The following is a 24,394-nucleotide window of genomic DNA, read 5'->3' on the forward strand; positions in this document are numbered from 1 at the left end:
GAGGGATGATAGAGTTCAGTCCTAGTGATCATTCTACTTACCCTAATGAGGCCAACCACCCAATCCCGTCCTTGTACAAAACTATATCTCTCAAATAAAGACACACTCATGATTAGATAAAATTGGCCACAACAGCCAGTTTATTAACAAACAATAACAACAAATAGAAAATTACCATCACCATATATATATAAACATTCTCACACATATTTTAAACAATCATTCAAAGGAAAGAGGTCCTTAGAGCTAAGAAGGGGGTCTTGCCCTGCCAATCTGCCCATAAGTGCAATTTTACCCCCAGCCAATTCCCCACAGGCACAGGGACAGCGTATCTAACTGTAGATGGCTAATAATTCACCCCCTGCTCCCTGGGACACCACCCAGCAGGAGCCCAAAATAGACAGACCCTCCATATTGCACAATTTGGGAGGGACCATATCCACAATGAGTCCCTCTCCCACCAATTTAACACCAAGAACCTCCAACCTGCCCACCACTGCCGTGACAAATATACAATCACTACCCTGCAGCAACTTAAAACAAAGAAAACAAGTAGGGAGGGCGGGAAACGCCACAATGAGTCCCTCCCCCATAAATTTAACACCAACTCCAAGGGACTCCAACCTGCCACAACTAGTGTAGCTTGAACACATTCAAGTATGCGAGCTACCCCACACCAACAATACACGCTCAATATCTTCCTGTATTCTGAGCGCCCATCGTTCTTTGCCCACCACATTCAGGTGCACTCCATCAGCCAACCAGAACTGCCCCTGACCATCCTCGCATTCATAATGGCGCACAAAAACCCCACCATTCCGCACAACAAAAGTGGAGACTGCCCTGTTGACCTTCACCCTAGCTCTATTCAGGCTAGCCACCGAGCAAGCCAACCGCCACTATCTACGAGGCACAATCTCCGACCATACCGTCACACTTCACAGTACTGAGCCTACAGACGGAAAAGGTTGTAACGTATTTCCCTGATAAGTTCCCTAAAGCGCCGAACCCCCAGATCATTACCACATGCAAGACCAACACATCCGGCACTCTATCCAGGCCACGTAATGGTGAAAATCTGATAAGACCCGGTTTCATGCCATTCCTTTCTGCCCCAATCAGCACAGCACCACTACATCCCTGCGGAAACCAAGCTGTCTGCCATCCGGGCGAACGTCCGCACGAAGTGCTCCCCACTGGACATAAGAATGCCCCAAAATCGACACCAGCCGAGGAGATCCACCTACATAAACAAACGCACACAATCAAAAAAGGAAAGAACATAAAAAAAGAGGAAAAAAGGGCGGGAGTAAGGAAGGTAAGCCAAGAGAAAATCAACTTGCAAAAATCAACACATCAACGTATGAATATCCCACATATCTAAGTACCCCTCCATCAATGCAACAATAACCAGCCACCCTAAACACTCAGGTGGGGGCAAACATAAGACATGTAATGTCAAGACTCCCATCTACCAATTCACCATACTACATCCAGATACACAGGAAGGAGACGAAAAGCCGACTCGACATCAATCTTGGCCATGTGGGCCCCCTGGCCATAGAAGTGAACCCATTCCACCGCCCCATCGAACAAAGTGTAAACCACCAAACACAGTTCAGTATTAATCCATCGTTAACCGACAAAGCCTTTGGATAAGATAGATGGTGAATGAGCCGAAACTTATTTGGCACCTTCTTGGGGACCACACCCAGCGGGAAAACCATCAAATCAGTAAATGGGGGGGAAAGGGTCTGCTATCCTACCCAAGGAAACCTCTTTCCTCAGTTTGTCCGACACACCAATGAAAATTGGTAAGCAGACTTCAAATTCCGAAGGGAAAAGGAACTTTATGAAGAGGGCAAGGGATATGAAAACTATCCCTCCCTGAAACCCTCCTCCAACAAAACGGCCCTTACGCGGTCAGGAAATCTACTTAGGTATGGCAGCATCTCTGACAGTATCACCAGAGTCACTCCCTTGGCCACCTGCGTTTTCGACTTTGCCCTTTTATTTTCTGAAACACTTGGCCGCACCATGCAAAGTTCCGTTACAGGTGGAACAGGTGTGCTTAAACTTGCAACCCGTTTGAAATTTGCATTGGCCTTTGTAAAATTGCCCACTGAATCCCACTGTACCTTCTGCCTGCGAACCCCCGTGACTTGATTGGCCAGCTCCCCCGACCCCCCCAGGAAAGGACTGGCCGAATCGTACCGGAGCCATAACTCGCAGCCACAGCCAGCTATCCTTATGGTCCCACCTGATGCTGGGACGGACCGCCTTCTTCTGTCTGAATTACTCATCATATCTGAGCCAAGTCAAACCCCCGTACACCCTGTGGGCTTCCCCTATTGCATCCATATAACAGAAAAGGGCTGAACAATTGCCTTTTCGCCAATGACACTCGCCAGAATGGCAAACGCTTTAAGCCAGTTCTGGAAGGTCTGTGGAATCAATCTGTATCTGAGCTTCTCATCCTCCTCTTCCTTGCTTTCCAACCACTTACTCTTGTCCAGATTAAACTTCTAAAGAGGGAGGAGTGAGAAAATGTCCACATACTCGTCCTTCAATAGCTTATCACGCACCTCCTGCTTCAGATGGGCACCCAATGGGCCCCCAAAGCACATGTAAGCCTCGCCCTTCGCTTTATCATCTAACCGAACCCTATCCACCTCCCCATCTTTGTCCGACTGCACCGACACCACCACTCCTGGATCACGCGGCGACGACCCGCCGACTGCTATCCCAGCACCCACCGAAAGGGAAGACCAAACCAGGCGGGCTAACCCATATCGAAACTGGAGATGGACTGCCCTGACGCCCCTCTCCCATCATAATGGGCTAAGAACTGGCACACATTTCCCAACAATTCACGCACCTCCCCATCCACCGGTGACCCAACCACCACAGTACCCGATTCCTGCAACCCCTCAAACCCAGGACCAAACCCCACCCCTTGGGACCTAAAAACTTCGGGAATAGAACAAGAAAAAGGCAACCGGGCTATGCAGAAGCTGTGACCCTGCCTGCTGGAAGAACCAGGACGTCCAGAAGACCAGCACAATCCATCTCATCCATCATGGAGTCATCCTCGCTGCCCGATGGGGCCGGAGCCGGTACCGCAGGAGGGACATGTCATGCAAAGCCCCGAAGGCCTTCGGACCTCACCCATCACAAAACGACACCTGGTGCCCCGTAGGTCCAGAGCCAGTGGGGTGCCCCCACCACCGTCACTTTGCGCTACCACCGAGCACCGTCCTTCTGGCCCGAATTGCCCATAATCACGTGCCCCAGTCTGTTGCCCGACCAGGGCATCGCCAGGTCGACCCACTGCAGATCCAGGATCTCGACGACTGGAGCTTGGGGGCGACCCCACGAGGCAGGGGGATCGACCCCCCACTCAGCAGAGTCCGACCGGGAGGCAGGATTCCTGCCGGAGCAAAACCTGCGGCCCACTGTGAAGGACCTAGCACACCAGCCTGTAGTGTCCCTAGAAGAGCTCCCTACCTTGCGCCGGACTCGAGACGTAGCCCTACGAAACCAACACGTCCCGATAGACAGGGTGGTCTGCTACCCCCCTGTTTCATCCAGCGCTTGCGAAACAGGCCTACCCCCGCCTACCGGGGGATCGCGTCTACAGGCTAAACCGGCAAGCTGTTGCAGCAGCGAGTCTGTGCTCCTTTCACCATTGGGAGACCTAACTCTCTCAAAAACTGCGCCTACGTCCACCATAAAGACACAGGAGTGCATGCAGAGCCAGGAGATAAAAACTTCCCCTGCGTGTGCTCTTCACCTAATGGCACCAGAACTGACTGCACGCCGTCTACCACACTCAGGCTCCGCCCCTAACCTCTCCCGTCCTATCACCCCGGTCATGTGGCCTCCTCCCATGTCCTGCGGCCTGAATCCGGCCCTTCTGCATCTGTAAACCAGTTAAACCAGTGAAAGGCACAATAACCAGTGGATGCCAATGACAACCTTATATGTGATTATCCAGGCAACAGTACCTTGTCAGTACAACGATACTTAAACTCATCCCTTTATAAATGTTCTATAGTTCTGGACATAGACTTGTATCTATTCATGGTTGTTTGGCAGACAAGCGAGCCAGAAGCAGCATTGGCTGCTGCATCAGAAAAGCAAAATTTCCCAAGATTCTATAGAGAAACCTGCCTGGGAGCATGCTGGGTATGTCACTTTATCCTTCCTGTCTGTTGTACACTCAATGGTAAAAGTCTGCAATTATATGCTTAGATTAAATAAAGCAGGTTTTCTTTGATCAGACACATTTGCATATCAAAAAGCAAATAAAATGAAAACATAAATTGGGGCCCCTATTTTAGTTTAATAGTATTCTGGTGATTTACCCTTTGAGATCTGAAGAGAAATGTTGCTTTGAAATGTTGAAAGATTTTCATTTGCATCTAAGCGTGTGAGAAAAGCTTATTACTAACAGTTTAAATGCATATAGTTCCCTACTGCTCAGGTACATTTAGTGCTTGATTCTTGTACAAGTGATTATACTCAGAATTATCTGGCCCCAGTGATTTCATCCCTGTTATGAAATGGTAAAGCTATTAGTGATCGTAGATGGGAACATAGATTGCCAACATCTTACTCTTGTCCAGATTAAAACTTCTCAAGAGGAAGGAATGAGAAAATTTCCACGTACTCGTCCTTCCATATCTTATCACGCACCTCTTGCTTCAGATGGGCACCCAATGGATGAAAACATATAAACTTCTCCTTTATCTGATAACTGGACAGGAATGTTCACAATAAAATACACATTCCGTATTCGGTACAGTTTTCCATCTAAGACCAAATGGCCCTACACAGTCAGATGTCTCAACGACACCAATTACTGGACATCTCCACTTCAATTCTGTCTTTAGCCACCTATACAGTGTCAGTGGCCCACCAGACGATCCTTTGGTGGGTCCAGGCACTGATAATAATAGGCAATTAATACAACAGGGTCGAATTTGGAAATGTGTCCCTGGTTCACCCAAAGCTCCATGTGCAACTGCACTGATTCCTGATGCCATTAAGCATCAGGATGTTGTGAATTGGACCCAGTGCAGGGGCGCCCGGAGCTGAAGAGTAGCCAGGAGCAAGGAGAGTAAGTATACCGGCTATTATTTTTTTGGATTTCTTTTTTCAAATCTGGAGGTCACCATGCTGTGCCCCCTTCAAATTCTGTGCCCAGGGCAAGTGCCCTGGTAACCCTCTTAGCTGCGACCCCACAGGCTAATTACTCTTATGTACACTGATAAATGACGTGAGTAAGAAGAGTCGTGTATTGTGTTCCCTTGTTACCGGTTTACCACCCCATACTACCGTGACCAAACCACCAATAAAGAAGACACCATACTACCATGTTGGATATTAATGGCCACAGCAGTCGTTTTAATAAATAGGAATAAAACATATTTCTTTTATTAAAAAACCCAAACATAAATAATGCATAATTCCCACAATGGAATTTAACATTGAAAACCCTATTAGTGTCATAACTTTGTACACTAACTAATGACGGAGGAAGTCACTGAGGTTACCCAAAATGTATTTAGGGCCATCTGCACACACCACCTTTTTACACCCAGCAATAACCCGGCTTGGAGGCACCTAGTACCCATGCAGATGACCTGTTACCAGAACTAAAACTTCTAAGGGTTCACACCCTTTGAACCTCCCAATATCCAACCAAACATTATAGAACCACATGTTCTGCTGTAGGGGATGCATACCCGCAATGCATTGCCCCCCAATGCTTTTAATGACCAACCTCAAGGACTCCCCCTGCCACCGCGAACAGGCCTTGACTACCTCAAGCCAGTGAGTTCCTCCACGCAACCACAGCCCTCTTGACCCCATCCGTAATGCCCAAACTTTACAAATCCATGCCAACATCGTTCAATTGTACCCCATAGGTTCTCCAAAAACCCCCTTGGCCCGACTCCAATTCCCAATGTCGAACGCAGATCCCCTATTTCTAGCCACAAAATTGGAAGTGGCACACTTATTAATGCGGGCGACCAAGCGGGCCATCCGCTAATGTCTTCTAGGGACTACATCAGACCAGACAGTCATAAGGCCGGAGTGGGAGGTCCATAAACAGAGCAGGTAGTGTTTAATGTTACGCACCAGTTCACATAAAAGCCACGGAGACCCAGATCATTCCCGTCAGCGTGGTGACCAGAACATCAGGAGCACTATCTAGCTGTGAATAAGTATGAAACTCGGACAAAACCCGGCCCCTGAATCCCAGCCAGTGAAGGATAGCGCAATTCCGTTGTATCATGAGCTGGCGACCGTCTGGCCTAGCATTAGCCATTAGGGCACACCAGTACACGTAGGAGTACCCTAAGATCCAGATCAAACATGGGTGGTGTTCTGAAAGAAAGAGAAAAAAAAAGACACGCACCATCAGCATAACCACACACACTAGAAGATGCATACAGTAACGTAACCATATATACACACAAAGAACGAGACAGACGAGACTGACAGAACAGATGACAACAAATGAGGTTGAACATATGAACAAAAACGCGCCCACCTACCGATACTGCGCACACCCTTCTCATCCCAGCCCCAGCAGGCCGCCTCCGTCGCAGCCCCAATACGAAAAGAGTGTGAAGAGTAATGATCAGAAACGACAGAACCCAACACCAAACAGTGTTTGAAATCTGAACAGAACTGATACCGAGAGAGAAAAGAGCTATCTTTGTGCACAGGCAGAGGGGAAGCAGCTAGGCCAAATCTATGCCCACAAAACTCTTGCAAACATGCAACAGGACAGACCACCACGCCGGGGACAGAAAACAAAACCACCCTCTTGCCTCTTCTGGACTGATCAGTCTTAGAACTAGGCATGACAATCTCCACCCTATCAGAATACAAGTCTACATCCTCTTGGAGCAGTCCTCCTGGATGACCCGAAGTGGTGGAAACCAATCCCCCCCCCCCCCCCCCCGCAGAGCACCAAAAAAGGCCAATAATAATGATAATAATAATAATAATCTTTGTTTATATAGCCCCAACATATTCCGCAGCACTTTACAATTTAGAGGATTCATGTACAGACAATTTCAGACATTACATAGTGCCAAAGCTAATATACAATTCAAACAAGAAGAGTGAGGACCCTGACGACAAGAGCATACAATCTATGAGGAAAAAAGGGAGACACAAAATGTTTAAAAGTACAATGGTCCAGCCATCTTTTATAAGTATGGGGTAGTACACATAAAGCTGCATGAGCCGGTCACCAGCCAGTATCTGTGTATGACAGACATGAAGTGCACTTGGGTGTAAGGATTGTGGAGGATACTGCTGAATGAGGGGGTCAAGTCCTCATGACTAATGTAAAAGGGGGGCCAGGGAAAGGAGTTAAATTAGGGAATGTTATAGGCCTGTCTAAAAAGATGTGTTTTAAGGGCACGTTTAAAACTGTGGATGTTGGGAATTAATCTGATTGTCTGGGGTAACGCATTCCAGAGGACGGGTGCAGCACAAGAAAAATCTTGGAGATGGGAGTGGGAGGTTCGGATTATGGTGGATGTTCATCTAAGGTCGTTGGCAGAACGTAGAGCACGAGTAGGGTGGTAGACAGAAATAAGGGAGGAGATGTAAGGTGGTGCAGCACTGTGGAGAGCTGAGTGTAATAAGTTTAAATTTAATTTGAAGGGACTGGGCAACCAGTGCAGTGACTGGCACTGGGTAGAGGCGTTGGTGTAGCGGTTGATCAGAAAGATGAGCCTGGCTGCTGCATTGAGGATAGATTGGAGAGGGGAGAGTTTAGTGAGTGAAGACCGATTAGAAATGAGTTACAGTAGTCAAGACGAAAGTGAATCAGAGCGACAATGAGAGTTTTGGCTGTTTCCACTGTAAGAAAAGGGTTTATTCTGGAGATGTTTTTGAGGTGAAAGTGACAGGAGCGTGTAAGTGATTGAATGTGAAAAGGAAAGATCTGAGTCCAAAATAACCCCAAGACAGCGGGCGTGCTGCTTAGGAGTTATGATTGTGCCACACACTGAGATGGAGACATCAGGTTTAGGTAGGTTAGTAGACGGTGGGAACACAAGGAGCTCCGTTTTAGAAAGATTCCGATTCAGATAGAGACAACATGATGTTAAAGACAGCGGAGAGACAATCACTGGTGTTTTGTATTAGAGCAGGGGTGACTTTAGTAAGGGCAGTTTCTGTAAAGTGTAGAGTGTGGAAACCTGATTGTAAGGGGTCAAGAATGGAATTAGCAGAGAGATAGCGGATAAGGCGAGAGTAGACCAAGTGTTCTAGGAGTTTGGAGATGAAGGGAATATTGAAGACAGGTCGGCAGTTAGCAACACTGGATGGGTCAAGAGTTGTTTTTTTCAGTAATGGGTTTATAACAGCATGTTTAAAAGAGGAGAGAAAGATTCCAGAAGAAGAGGTTAAATATTTTAGTCAGGTGACTAGTGACAGTCGGGGAGAGGGACTGGAGGAGGTGTGAGGGGATAGGATCACTAGGGCAGGTAGTAGGACGAAAAGAAGAAAGGAGCCTAGAGACTTCTGTTATTGGGTCAAATGCTGAAAGTGAAGAAGAGGAAGTGCGGGAGGGAAGGGGGTCGATGTTACTAGGGGACTGTCAGATGCCGGATGTTGTCAATTTTAACTTTAAAATAAGTGGCCAGGTCTTCAGCATTGAGATCTGTGATTGGCGTCTGCACTTTAGGACTAAGGAGGGAATGAAAAGTATCAGAGAGGCATTTTGGATTATTAGATAGTGTGGAGATGAGAGGTGAAATAGACTTTTTGGATCTGTGAAGGGCAGAGTTGTAAGTTACAGAGTTACATAGGTTGAAAAAAGACATAGGTCCATCAGGTTCAACCTTTCTCAATAAATTACCCATCATTCATTGCTTGATTAACAATAACCCTCAATGCCATTCATAAATAGATAAGCATCTAGCCTTTTTTAAATGCTGACATAGTATCTGTCATCACTACCTCTTGGGGAAGGGAATTCCATAGCTTGACCACTCTAACTGTAAAGAACCCTTTCCTATATTGATGTCTGAAACGTCTTTCTTCCACACGCAATGGGTGTCCCCTGGTTCTTTGTAGATTCCATGGAATGAACAAATCATGTGCTAGTTCTCTGTATTGACCACACATACACTACCGTTCAAAAGTTTGGGGTCACCCAGACAATTTTGTGTTTTCCATGAAAACTCACACTTATATTTATCAAATGAGTTGCAAAATGACTAGAAAATATAGTCAAGACATTGACAAGGCTAGAAATAATGATTTTTATTTCAAATAATAATTTTCTCCTTCAAACTTTGCTTTCGTCAAAGAATTCTCCATTTGCAGCAATTACAGCATTGCAGACCTTTGGCATTCTAGCTGGTAATTTGCTGAGGTAATCGGGAGAAATTTCACCCCATGCTTCCAGAAGGCCCTCCCACAAGTTGGATTGGCTTGATGGGCACTTCTTGCGTACCATACGGTCAAGCTGCTCCCACAACAGCTCTATGGGGTTGAGATCTGGTGACTGCGCTGACCACTCCATTACAGATAGAATACCAGCTGCCTGCTTCTTCCCTAAATAGTTCTTGCATAATTTGGAGGTGTGCTTTGGGTCATTGTCCTGTTGTAGGATCAAATTCGCTCCAATCAAGCGCTGTCCACAGGGTATGGCATGGCGTTGCAAAATGGAGTGATAGCCTTCCTTATTCAAAATCCCTTTTACCTTGTACAAATCTCCCACTTTACCAGCACCAAAGCAACCCCAGACCATCACATTACCTCCACCATGCTTGACAGGTGGCGTCAGGCACTCTTCCAGCATCTTTTCAGTTGTTCTGCGTGTCACAAATGTTCTTCTGTGTGATCCAAACACCTCAAACTTCGATTCGTCTGTCCATAAGACTTTTTTCCAATCTTTCTCTGTCCAATGTCTGTGTGCTTTTGCCCATATTAATCTTTTATGGTTGCTGGAAATGGGCCTCTATACACCTATGTAGATATTGCATTAAAAACCAGACGTTTGCAGCTAGAATAGTCATTTAGCACATTAACAATGTATAGAGTGTATTTCTGATTAATTTAATGTTATCTTCATTGAAAAAAAACTGTGCTTTTCTTGCAAAAATAAGGAAATTTCTAAGTGACCCTAAACTTTTGAACGGTAGTGTATATTTATACATATTAATAAGATCACCTCTAAGACGTCTTTTTTTCCAAGCTGAACAAGCCCAATTTGTCCAGCCTTTCATTGTAAGCGACACCTCCCATCCAATTTAATAATCTCGTTGGCTGCCTTTGAACCCTCTCCAGTTCTCCTATGTCCTTTTTACAATGTGGAGCCCTAACTGAATTCCATATTCTAGATGTGGCCTTACAAGGGATTTATAGAGGGGTAATATTACATTTGAATCCCAGGTTTTTAGCTCTCTTTTTATACACCCTAAAATAATTTTGCAGTTACTGCCTGACATTGAGTATGACTGCTTAGCTTATTTGTAACCAGAATACACAGGTCCTACTCCTGTTCCATTATCCCCAGTTTTACTCCATTTAACATATATGAATAAATAATATTATTGCGTCCTAAGTGCATTACTTTCCATTTATTGACATTAAATATCATCTGCCATGTTTTTTCACATGCTGCCCGCTTATTTAGGTCTTTCTGTAATATTTTAAAGTCAAGCTGAGTTTTAAGTATCCTACAAAGTTTTATTTAGTCAGCAAAAACTGACACCTTGCTATCAATCCCATCCACAAGGTCATTAATAGAGATTAAAAAGAATCGGGCCTAACACCGATCCTTGTGGTACCCCGCTGCTAACTTCAACCAATTTTGAGTAAGTTTCATTTATAACGACTCTGTGTTCTGTCCCTTAACCAATTCTTTACACACTTGCATACATGTTCCCCCAGTCCCTGCCTCTGTAGCTTCAGAACAAGACTGTTGTGTGGAACAGTATCAAATGCTTTGGCAAAATCCAAATAAATCACATCAGCCGCATGACCAACATCCAGATTTGCCCTGACCACCTCATAGGAACCGAGCATGTTGGTTAGGCATGACCTGTTTTTCATGAACCCACGCTGGTTATCAATTATTAGACTTTTCTCTGCTAAATACTGTTGCAGTTCATCTGTTAGAATACCCTCAAATACTTTACATACCACAGATGTCAAACTTACTGGACGGTAGTTACTCAGTTCCACCTTTTTACCCTTCTTAAATATTGGTACAACATCAGCCATCCTCCAATCCTGTGGCACTGATCCTGTTACAAGAGATTCTGAGAAGATGAGATACAAATGGTCTGTCTATTACTGAGCTTAATTCCCTTAATACTCGTGGATGAATGCCGTCTGGGCCAGGGGATTTATCAATATTTAATTTGCTCAGACGCAGCTGTTTTAAGCAGGTAATATTGGGTGGGGAACCTTTATCACTGTCCCCCTGATTATCTGGTACTGGTAGCTCATCAGTGAACGCAAAGTATGTGTTTAATATCTCAACCCTCCCTTTGTCCTCTACAATTGTATTCCCATGGTCATCTTTAAGAGGGCCAATATTATCAGATTTGTTCTTTTTGGCATTAATATATATATATATAAAACATTTTGGGATTTATTTTAATGTGGTTGGCGATTTTTTTTTTCTGTAGATAACTTTGCTAACTTGATTTTATTTTTACATTTTCTATTGAGATCTTCTCAGTTCTCAGCATAAATTTGTAAAGGAGGAAGTCTGCTGACAAATGTGATTTTCTCCACAGACGTTCGGCACATCTCGAGCACTGCTGAAGAAAGCGGGATTGAGGCGTGTTCCAGGGTTGTGGACATCTTTGCCGGGTGATTCAGAGTGTAGGGGGGGCTGCTTCATCCAAAGCAGTTTGGAGAGTGTTATTGTAATGTTCGGCAGCCAGATTGGGCCAGAAGTAGGAAGAGATAGGGGACAATGAGGACTGTAGACTGTCTAGGAGTTGCTGAGTGTTAATGGCATGTCGAATTCTGTATGTCTGATAGGTAGGCATGACCTGAGGAGGCAGAGAATATTTGATAGTAAAGGAGAGAAGGTTGTGATCAGAGAGCGGGAGAGGAGAGTTATTAAAGTCAGAAACTGAGCAGAGACGGAAGACGACCAGGTCAAGTGAATAGCCTTCTTCATGTGTAGGAGTATTAGTAAGTTGTGACAGACCTAGGGAGGAGGTTAAGGACAGAACCTGGGAGGCAGATGAGGAGATTGGATTATCAATGGGGATGTTAAAGACACCCTTGATGAGAGTGGGTGTTACAGAGGATAGGAATTGTGGAAGCCAGCCAGCAATATGATCCAGGAATTAACATGGTGAGCCCGGGGGCGGTAAACAACTGCCACTCGGAGGGAGAATTGGCGAAAGAGTTTGAGGGTGTGGACTTCAAAAGAGGTGAGTGAACGTACCGGGGGAATAACCTGGAAAGTGCAGTGTGGAGAAAGAAGTATGCCTACTCCTACACCCTGCCTGTTCTCTAGTCTAGGGGCATGAGAGAAATGGAGACCACCGTAAGATAGAGCAGCAGGGGAAGCAGTGCCAGACAGGTGTAGTCATGTTTCTGTAATAGCCAGGAGGTTGAGAGAATTAGAAAGGAATAAGTCATGAATAAAAGTGAATTTGTTACACACGGACTGAGAATTCCAGAGAGCACAGTTAAAAGAGACAGGAGAAGACATACAAGGAATCTTAAAAAGATTAGCATGGTTTCTATGTGCAGCAGGTAAGGAGTTGAGCTTGGCAGAAGAAAAGGGAGGACCAGGGTTGGGAGAGATGACCCCTACAGAGAATAGCAGGAGAACGGAGAGAGTCTGCAAATGGTTAAGTGATTTATAAGAGTGACTTTTGTGTTGAGTAGTGGGATGAGATGGTTTAAGGTGATTCAGGAAATTGAATAGTGCATAGGAGCTGTACATGGGCGAGGGAAGGAGAGAGGGACTGATATGGATAGAGTTAACCAAAGGCATAAATGAGCGGTAAGATTGTAAACAAAAAACAGCTACTAAGATGAGTGAGGCAGTAAACATGTGGTTTTTGGAAAACAGTTAAAATGTTAAATGTAACAATTTTAATGTATGCAAGTTTGTTTGTTTAATCCATATAGCTTACCTGTCCCTTACCCTGTCTAACCGCCATGTATAACTGCAGTGACATTTTGACAATATGACACTAAAGGCCCTTTTACACCGGCCGACAATTGGCTGTTGCAGTGAGTGCCGATCAACGAGACATCGTTGATCGGCGCTCGTTTGCACTTGTCACACGGAGCTATGGATGGGGACGAGCTCCAATCGCTCGTCCCCATACGTTATTATCATGACTTCCACTGCGCTCGGAAAGGAAGATGGGTAAGAATGTGTCATTAGTTTAGTAACAGGGGCCCATGTATTTCATTACATAAGCCCCAGTTACTATAGTGAACTTTTATAGATGCGGTGTGGGCGGCCGCGGCCTGGTAGCAATTGCGACCACTGTGGCCCAAATGTGGTAGTCGCCGGGAATCCGGGGCACTGGGCCAAAGATCCAGGGCTTGGGCCCCGAAGGCCCGATGCTAGCGACGCCCCTGCCCTGACGTCAATGTCCATATATGGACAGTGACCTGAGGGGTTTCCTCTAGGAGCGGAATCCACAGCCAGATTATCGGCAATGGAGATTCTGCTCAATCAGTAGCCACTGACATCACTGTCCATATATGGACAGTGACGCCAATGTTTCCCCGAGCACGGCGCTTAAAGTAGCGCTGTGTCCCGGGGAGTCCTCGGCGAGTGGAGGAGCTCCCTCTGCTCCTGTGCTCTGACTGAACTAATTCTGAAGCAGGGATCTGATGGTTCCCTGCTTCAGTACTGGGCTCAACTGTATCTGAGTCCTGAGGACGCAGATACAGTTAACAGTGGGATACACGCCTGGTCGCCCGGGAGAGTGGGACACTGCCCATAATCTGGGACTGTCCCGCTGAATCCAGAGCGGTTGGGAGGTACGCATACAGGTCGATTTACTTGCAGTTTTATGTGAAACCAAAGATAAAACATATAGCAATGATTCGGACCAAATTATACACTTTGAAGCTGTACTGCACCTGATAAACTCAGCACTACTATATCTGTGCTAAATAGGAAAATATTTCCAGAATTTAATTTATGAGTTACACCTTTCACTACCACAGTACAATAATAGTCATTGCACGGGTCATGACATGTTCTTGCTCAGGAACATAATGCTGAGATAAATAAAGATTGTCACTTGTGTAAACTATTAATTTGGGACATGTGATCATGATAAGGCAGATACCTAGTCTGGTAATTTGTGTATGTACTTATAGATCAGCTCTTGGACTGATTATTTTAACATTACTATTTGTGAATATAAGCATCATACGTATCAGTATAACCAAAAAATTGGCGTCAGGGGCTTCTCCTGGAGCGGAATCCCTGGCCAGAGCGTCAGCAAATGGGATTCCGCTCAAGGAGTAGCCGCTGATGTCACTGTCCATATATGGACAGTGACATCAGGGCTTCCCTCTAGGAGCGGAATACCCGGCCTATGCTCTGGCTTGGGATTCTGCTCCTAGAGTCCCAATAGCGCTATCTACAGGGGGGGGTGCTAACTTCAAGGGGGGTGTGGCACTTTCTACGCGGACACAGTGACACTATATATGGGCACTGGCATTTTATATGTGGGCACTTGCACTAGGGGCAGCTTTGGGGGCATTATACTGTATAAGGGCATCTAGGGGGCATTATACTGTATGGGGACTGCTATGGGGCATTATGCTGTGTGGGGGCAGCTATGGGGCATTATGCTGTATGGGGGCTTTAAGCTGTATTGGGCAGCTATGGGGCATTGTACTGTATGGGGGAATTAGTTTGGCCATTATCCTGCATTAGGGCATCTGTGTGGGGATTGTACTACATGGAGGCTCTGTGTGGGTATTAAACTGCATGGGAGAATCTGTGTGGGCATTATATTGTATGGGGCATCTGTGTTGGCTTTATACTGTATAGGTGTATCCATGGGGGCATTATACTGTATGGTGACAGCTAGAGGGCATCATACTTTGTGGGAAGCACTATGGGAGCATGATACTGTATGGGCTGAACCAGGTGTGTGTGGGTGGGGATTGGGTGGGATTAGAGGCATAGCTTAAATTAAAAAAAAATGTCCTCTTTTTTTGTCCCTCTTTGTGATACTTCAAAGTTGGGTGGCGTGCGCGTGTGTGTGTGTGTGTGTGTGTCTGTGTGTCAAACTTATTATTTCACTTTTCAGTACAGAGATATTTTTAGAAAGGCTTTGTGCAGCTATATCAAAACTAGATGGGATAATGATGAGCAGGATATTTATTACAACAGAGAAAGCCATGTGTTCACAGCTATTCAGAACAAACACATTTGTTCTCTGAAGTTTCCCAAAATATCTTCTGAACATAGTCTTTTGCTATTCTCTCCTTCAATGCATTGTCATAGGTCACCTAAGTAGATATGTTACCAGTAATAGCATTGGAAGATGATTATAAGAAGATTTTGGAGCATTGGCCAATGGTAGTCAGTGCAGGGTGGTGAAGGTAGAGAAAGAAACCCTGCATATTTTTATTGGTATAGAATAGACCTACAATAAATATAATCTGCTGGTATTCTAAATCCATTTAAATAAATATAAAGCTGTTGACATTTCCCTGACATGCTACCATATGTGTAAACCTACAAGAGACCTCAAACAAAAGAACAAGGGAGTCCCCACTGAACTGTAGAACAGGGAACATAGCACCCAATTGGAAAGTAAGAATATATATCTACCACGTATCATCAAAAATATTAATCTTTATTAATAATAAATAACAATACATGGTATCACATAAATATATATAGATGAACTCAGAAAAACAGGTCATATACGAAGAGCAGCATCAGTGAGGTATAGATGTAAATATACCCAGGGGTAAACAGAACAACCCATCTCAAACAGAACGTCCAATGCTCTAAATCACCATAAAATACAAAGCATTTATTGCTAAACAGCAATGGCCAGATAGCCAGATATAATACTAATAGGTGTGTGAAGATAAATGATTAAGGTAAGACCTAAATGCAGCAATATAAATGTAAGCTAGAATTTATCTAAGTGAATCATCAAAAATGAGTAACCGTACCTAAAGACATGGTAGAGGGAGGAGGGCACGCCAGGAGATGTGGTACAGAAAAAACGCCTCGACGCGCGTTTCGCCTAAGACCTAAGACGAAGTTGGTGTTGCTGTTTAGCAATAACTGCTTTGTATTTTATGGTGAGTTCATCTATATATATTTATGTGATGCCATGTATTGTTATTTATTATTAATAAAGATTTTTATTTTTGACGATACGTGGTAGATATATATATTTACTTTCCAATTGGGTGCTATGTTCCCTGTGCTTTTTGTGCTTTTAGGTTATGCTACCATATGTGGCCATTACTGTAAATCTTAAAAGGGCTTTTTCCACCTTAGACATTTATGTTATATCCATGATAGGGGTTCCGAGCACAGTGCCGCCAGGTGCGGTGGCCATCAGCTGCTGAATCCAGGCAGGAATTAATTGGAGAAATGGCCATACATCTGTATTCTCCATTCAAGGTCCTCTAGGACCCCCACCTATTAGGAGAACGGGAGTTTGCTCAGCTGTTTCCTAACCTGCGTAAACTTGAATAGCGAGTGCTGCACAGATGCCCATCTTTAGTCTCCTCCTAGATGCAAAGTACACCAGCTGTCTCATCTAGTTTCAAGGGGTAATAGAGATATCGGATGACCGAAAAGGTAGATTAGAGACCATTTTCTGCCGACTGTCGGCATGAATAAGATTGACAGACATCAACCGAAGACAGATATATGTGGAAAGCTGATCTAACGTGTTGGATTTTTTCTGTTTTGTGGTGTACAGTTCTACATCCCATCAATAGAAGCCAAGACCAGGCCACAGATTAAAGCAAAGATTGATTGGTGATTTGTCATTTTAACTTATGGTGTTGTTGTCCAAAATGAAAACCTTCACAGAATGACCATGAAAGACAACAGTTCAGAAAACAGCCATCTGAAATCCTTACTATATGACTAGCTTCAGTGCCAAAACTGACTCATGGGTCTTTAAAGAGGCTCTGTCACTAGTTTATTAATTCCCTATCACCTAACTAATCTAATGGGCACTTTTCAGCTGATAACTGCAGGGTGATTTGTTTTAAAAATCGTTTATTATTTACAAAGTTATGAGCATTTTTCTAAATATGCTAATGAAAGATTAGAATCTCATCTTTCATATGCCATCAGAACCGCTGTTCTAGTTGGGCCACAGCCCGAGATATAACTGTTTGAATTGATCCCCCTTCCCTCTAGACCAGGGGTCAGGAACCTTTTTGGCTAAGAGAGCCGTAAACGCCACATATTTTGAAATATAATTCCGCGAGAGCCGTACAATATGTTTAAAGGGCCATTGACAGATCAATCGCTCCAATGTTCACTTAGTACAGCAAGGAATGCTCCTCCCTGCTGTATAAAGCCACAACTGGACTGAAACAATGGTAATTAGCAGTAAAAAAATTAAATAAATAACTTACATTGTGAGCTTGCGATGCATGACATCAGTCCAGCAGTCTGGCTTCTTCTTTTTCCTGCGCATGACTGGAAGCTGGCATTCTTCCCACCTGATGTTGAGAGAATGCCAGCTTTGAGGCATTCGCAGAAGAAAGAAGCTGGAATGTTGGACATGTCACACAACGCATTGTCAGTTATGTCAATTATCTATTTTATTATTTTACAGCGAATTATTGTTTAGGTCCAGCGGTGGCTTAGTGCAGCAGAGAGGAACACTCCTTTGTGTACTAAGTGACCGCTGGAGCAATTGTATCTGTCAGTGGCCCTTTTAAAAGTGTTGGTCTTACAGAAAATGAACAAAAAAGAGAGGCTCAGACCCATCTGGGAGACCTCCAGAGCTGTAATAAAGCGCTCAGAACAGATTTTTGCCCTGATAGTGGTCCTTTAAATCAGTTTCTTATGCCCACAAGAGATTAATTTAAAGCCCCCAAGAGTGTAATATGGGTGGCAGATGTTTTTTAAGGCCATATTTTTATTTTTTTTTGGGGGGGGGGGCTATATTATGGATTATGTGGGATTATTTTCAGGGGTGAAGTGGGAAGGGGGGGTTGGTGGGACACACTGTATTACACAGCCCCTTTATTGATGCAGCTCACTGCTGCTGACCATGAGGCTGTGTAACAATTTCCATGTTATAATGTTCACCTTCAAAGCAGCAGCACAGCCAGGGGTTTCTGGAACGTCCAAGGGAGACACAAGGGAGGAGGCAGATGCCGCTTCACTAGGGGACGCAGGTGCGTGCTTGCAGACGGCGCGGCTATGCAGGGAGTTATGGGAAATGTAGTCCATGCTCCCTGCCGCTCACCACTGCCGCCAATGCTTATCAGGCCATCAAAGAACTACCGTATATGTCGGCGTATAAGACGACTGGGCGTATAAGACGACCCCCAACTTTTACCCTTAAAATATAGAATTTAAGATATACTCACCATTTCGTGCAGGAGCGCTTCACTATGGCCATCGGCGGCAGGACCCAGGACTCTCTGTCTCTTTGAACTCGCGCATGCGCAGATAGGCGAGGTACATGATGGGGTTAATTACTATTAATGTGAGGAACATGGAGGGTAAATTCATCGCACCTCGCGCCTCACATTAATAAGTGAATGAAAGCCGTGTTTATTTCATTTTTTTACAGCGTACACATCATAAATGATGCAAAAACATTGTTGTCCGCGCCATTACTGAATGTGTGTATTTTATGTATTGAGACTTATTTTAATGTTTATTGTAAAAAAGGTGAAGGTGTATATTTTTTTAAAAATGTAACCATACTTTGTTTTTACTTTATTTTTAAACTTTAATGTACTGACATATATCAGATATGTGCCAGTACATTAGCCTGTGGAAGGATAGCACACAGACATATATCAGATATGTGCCAGTACATCAGCCTGTGGACAGATAGCACACAGACATATATCAGATATGTGCCAGTACATCAGCCTGTGGACAGATAGCACACAGACATATATCAGATATGTGCCAGTACATCAGCCTGTGGACAGATAGCACACAGACATATATCAGATATGTGCCAGTACATTAGCCTGTGGACGGATAGCACACAGGCAGTTGTTAGGACATACTTGGGTATATCCTAACAACAAGAGATATGGTCAGACAGCCCTGGGGTCCGTCAATAGACCCTGGGCTGTCTGCCTATATATGGTATGGCCCTCGATCGCGTCACAGGAATTCCCTGTGATGCGATCCAGGGGCATCCCCCCTTCTCACTTTCCCCTGAATGCTGGTCAGCTGTGATCGCAGCATTCACGGGAATAACGGCGGAGATGAGAGGTTCTCTGATCTCCGGCGTTATAGAGCGGGGCTGCGGCTGTGTAATACAGCCATTGCCCCGCTCCTGACAGGAAGTGCGCGCGCGGTCAGCATGAGGAGATGCGGCCAGCGCTGCACTAATGAGCGGCAGTTCAGGCACTGAAGACAACATGGGGGTGCTTTGTAGCGCGCCCGCCATGTTCTGTCTTCAATGCCGCAGATCATTAGTGCAGCGCCGGCCGCATCACATGATGCTGACCCCGCGCGCATATGTCAGGACTCAGGAGCGGGGCTGTGGCTGAATTACACAGCCGCAGCCCCGCTCTCATAGTCATGTGTACTATACTGAGCTGTGCGGCTGCAACGTGCATCCCTCCCATAGACAGGTAGGAGCCCTGTCTGCGAGCCAGATACGGCCATCAAAAGAGCCATATCTGGCTCGCGAGCCATAGGTTCCCGACCCCTGCTCTAGACTGTCTCTCATACTGTGTGTGAAGCAGCTTCAAGCTGATTGGACAGTGTCAGAGGCTGTGAGGTAGCTCCACCCCAGGAGAATCGCTGCTGTTACCTCCCAGTTGTCTAGTAAAGGCTCATTTACATATTTTGTAAAAAGCTCATAACATTTAAAATAATGTTTTGTGACACAATTTTCACTAGCATTATCAGGGTGGCAGCGCTTATTAGATTATCTAAGAGATGGGGCATTACTAAACTAGTGACAGATCCTCTTTAAGCATGAAGTAGTAAGTTGAAGAACTTTTGATATTCATGTTGCGGATATACAACCAACAATCACTTATTCAACAACTGAATACCATGATGAAATAATCTATTATTATAAGTATAAACCCAGTGATATGGTAACATGGCCTACGTGTAACGCTTACTCCCTGTGAGAGTCTTTTCTAGTCTTCTACTTTCCATAACATCAATTTCCACATCAAATAGGAGTTATGAGATGTTCTCCGAGAAAATTCTGGCCACCATACTACAGACAGTAGTCTGAGGCATTGTCCGAGACCTGTGAAAATCCGAGGGCAGGGTCAATAGAGTAATTTTCATATAATTTACTGTTGTTCAAACGGGGGAGTACAACAGTAAAATAAATTGTTAGCTTCAAGGCTAAGTGGTGAATGTCACATACATGGAACACAATGTTACAGATCGAGCTGGTCAACCTGGTCAGGAGACACTACAAATGCAGGGTTAACGTGATTTGGACCTTTTAGAATTCACTTACGTGTAAAATAAGGGTTAAAAGATTAACAACGGTTATCACTTCTCATGCCAATGTGCAAACACGACATGCATCTGAAAAGACAGAAAAGGCACTAATATGATAAGTAATGGTACACACAATACAGAGTCACTAGTATTAAATACATATTTACCATGTTTTGCTTACACAGTGGATGGGAAAGGAAAGAGTAAGTGTCAGCGTTATCATAAAATAATATTACTAGATTATAATAAAATAATACAAGGTACATACAATCTTGATAAAGATTTCACTGATCTGGCAAACATTTGGCAAATCTTTCCCCTACTGGACAGGTTACTGTTAGAGACGGCAATAGTAGGGCAAACTGGGTGATTGCCCAGAACCCATATTACCCCATTGCGGCAAGGCAACAGAGCGAACCACTAAACCAATGTTTCCAAATCACCATTAACGCACAGTATTGTTATGACCCAAAGATGGAGATCATTAAATTAAATGTAATCGTATTAGCAATGAAGTTCTATAGAAAAAGTCAGATTATTTTCATCACTTGTAATAATGATAATTTTTTTGAATCAACCACCACTTTTTATCAACAACAATAATTTGTTTGCTGCATTTGCGTGGGACAATTATAATTCCGATCGCTCAGAAATGTACAAATTGTCACGATAATTGATATGGTTTAACAGCTGAATGCAATCAGATTGAGACAGACTGACAATTCAGTTTCCTGCCACAACAGGACATTACTGGGAAAGGTGAGTAACCACTAGATATCAGGTATTTAACCCCTTCACTATCCTAATCCACCAGGAATATTACCATTAATCCCCTTTAGCATCCCAGATGATAAATGAAACTTAAGGACTCATGCACACGACAACGCCGCATGCACAAACTCCGTATAGCGGCACATGAAGTTACAAACCCAATGGCCCTGACCTGGTTAATTAGAGTCGTGTGTTGTTGTCCCCACTTAACTTTTTCTCTATCCCCCATCAAAGAAACCACACATGAAAAACCGAGGTTGGGTTTTATTGGCAAAAAGCAGTCGTTTATTGATTTACACAACATGAAAAGTGCAATTTAATCCAAAACATTCAGATAAAAACACAGGGAATTCTCCCCAATGGAATTCCTCCAAAAATTCACCTGACCCTACCTGGGTCAGTATGTAAATAAAACATCAATAATAATAACATAAATAAGTAAACATAAATAACATAAACTATGCCAGGGGAAGTCCTTGAAGTTAATTTTGTTTAAATTGAGGTTAGCCATCTGCAACCACCACCTTTTTACCTCCAGCCATAACCTGGCTTGGAGGCACCTATCACCTCTGCAGATGGCTCTGACCAGAAAACCACTTCAAAGGGATAACACCCTAAGAAGTCTTCCAAATATTATTCCTTTTTTTGGGGACGCCTGTGAGTCCCTCCAAACAACAACCGCCCTTTCAATCGCCAAGTCCATTCCAACCTCGTTAAGGTGCACCCTGTCGCCTTTCAAAACATTACCCTCACCCGACTCAAAGTCCCTGTGTCGCACACAAATGCCACCGTTCCTAGCTATGAAAACTGAAACAGCCGGGTACACTTTTATACGGGCCTTATTGATCCTTTCAACTGACCGCGCTAAGCAACAATGCGTCCTAGGAACTATGACGGACCAAACCCCAACCAGGATGAGAAGCCCACATAGTAGGTCATGCTCAATGTCCCGGACAAGTTTGCGAAATTAGCAAACACCCAATATGTAAAGCCAGAATCTCAGGAACCTGGTCCAGCTGCGCGTATGTGTGAAATTCAGGTAAAACCCGGCTCCATAGCATACCTCTAAATCCCCGCGAGTGCAGTACTGCGTCGTCCCGTGGGATCCTCAGCTGGCGACCATCTGGTTGAACATCCGCCCTTAGGGCGCCCCAGTGCACATATGAGTGACCTAATATCCACATCAAACACGGGTGCTAATCTGAAACAAAAAGAAAACATATTACGCACACTCATAAGCAAACACACCACGACCACAACAGCACAACACACCACCATACAGAACCGTCAAAATACAGACAACCAGAACATCAATTATAACACATGTGGGCGAACATAAGTACGAAACATGTTGGATTCTCACCACCCAGTAGGTTGAACTCCCTCCTCATCCAACCCCCACCACACCACTTCGGTCGCCACACTGATGTGGAAGGAATGGGAAGCGTACTTGTCAGAGCTGACAGACATTTCTTAAATACGGCCCAAAATTGGAATCCGGAAAGAAAAGTACCATCTTCGTGACGGCGCAAAGATAAGTCAGATAAGCCGACTCGTGGCCTTAATTCTCACATGCAACGGACAGGGCATACTACTAACCTCGGAAGAGCAAATAGAACTATTCGCTTACCACGACCTAGTTGGTCCATTTTAGACCGACGTAATAACATTTCCAGTCTTTCCTGACATAAATCTGCATCATCCTGTCTTAGACACCCCGCACGAGATGTACTCGGAGAGACCAAATCACCCAGTCTGAGAGCTCAAAAAAACGTGAGTGAAAAGCGAGGCGGAACAACTGAGCCTCAAAAGACGAACAACATACCTTTTCCTCTGCAGCCCCCAATGAGCAGTGAAGATTAAATGAAACAGTCCGCCTGTGATCTAACTCGGCTCTGCCACGCCGTAAATCTTTCAATGCCTGTCCTACCAAAAAATCATTCATCACATCCTTCATACCCCACAATTTAAAACCAGAAGCTAATGCCGACACAAAACTATTGACTTTATCAACAGGGAAAACCCGCCTCATATGCGTCCCCTAGCCAATACAACAAAGACACCAACGTCGACCCCGCCAAAGATCTCTTGATCAACCTTCCTTCTGCACGAAAACCAGCTCCTAAGATGATCCGGGCAGGCTGTGCCGATCGGTTCCGCTCCCAGTGCCAGTTGTCAAAAACAATTCCACTGCGAGCGAGAAAGAGCGTCAGTGATACAATTGTCAAAAACCAGCACATGCGCAGCGCTGCTATCACCCATGTATTCAATGACAAACAGACTAGTACTAAATGACGTAGCAATTGCACCACAGGTGGCGAGGACGCAGAGATGTTATTAATAGCCAAAACTACACCCAGGTTGTCGCGATGGAAGCGAACCTTCTTGTACATGAGCCTATCCCACCAAATGATCAAGGCAACCACGATGGGGAAAAGCTCGAGAAGGGCCAGGTTTCTCGTAAGACCACTTAACACCCAGCTCGACAGCCAACTCCCCGCACACCACTGACCCCTGCAGTAAGCGCCAAAACCTCCCGCTCCCGCTGCATCAGTGAAGAGGTCCAAATCACATGTATCGAGCAGCCGTGACATCCAGAGATCGACCATTATAGGGGAAATCATCCCACACGAGCAAATTGGCCCGATGTTCAGCACCCAGGCGCGTAAAATGATGTAGTTCCTGCACACCCGCCGTAGCAAATGCCAATCGCCTACAAAAAATTCTCCCCATCAGCATGATACGACATGCAAAATTTAGCTTCCCCAACAGTGACTGCAGATTGCGCAAGGTAATTTTTCTTATATGGCATACACGCCGCACTTTATGACAGAGAGCACAAAATTTATCCTCGAGAAGTCTACATTTCATCGCAACGGAACCTATTTCTATTTCTGTTTTTTCAGGCCCAAGAGGGACCCCAGAGTCCCTTGTGACCTTTTGCAATGTATACAACAGGTTATC

General features: G+C 44.6%; 1 protein-coding gene and 1 long non-coding RNA gene across 2 annotated transcripts in view; one reads left to right on the plus strand and one right to left on the minus strand.

Annotated features, from left to right (window-relative positions):
* ST6GALNAC2 (ST6 N-acetylgalactosaminide alpha-2,6-sialyltransferase 2) overlaps positions 1-24,394 on the plus strand; it is a 64,904-nt gene that overhangs the window by 12,499 nt on the left and 28,011 nt on the right. The window lies entirely within an intron of this gene.
* LOC142665399 (uncharacterized) lies at positions 5,455-22,625 on the minus strand. Its single transcript, XR_012851496.1, has 4 exons — positions 22,494-22,625; positions 20,676-20,746; positions 20,323-20,456; positions 5,455-6,396 (listed from the first exon to the last, which is right to left on the minus strand). It is a non-coding gene; the product is annotated as an uncharacterized LOC142665399 (long non-coding RNA).

This window comes from Rhinoderma darwinii, chromosome 13 (assembly GCF_050947455.1).
Source record: "Rhinoderma darwinii isolate aRhiDar2 chromosome 13, aRhiDar2.hap1, whole genome shotgun sequence".
Classification (NCBI taxonomy): Eukaryota; Metazoa; Chordata; class Amphibia; order Anura; family Rhinodermatidae; genus Rhinoderma; species Rhinoderma darwinii.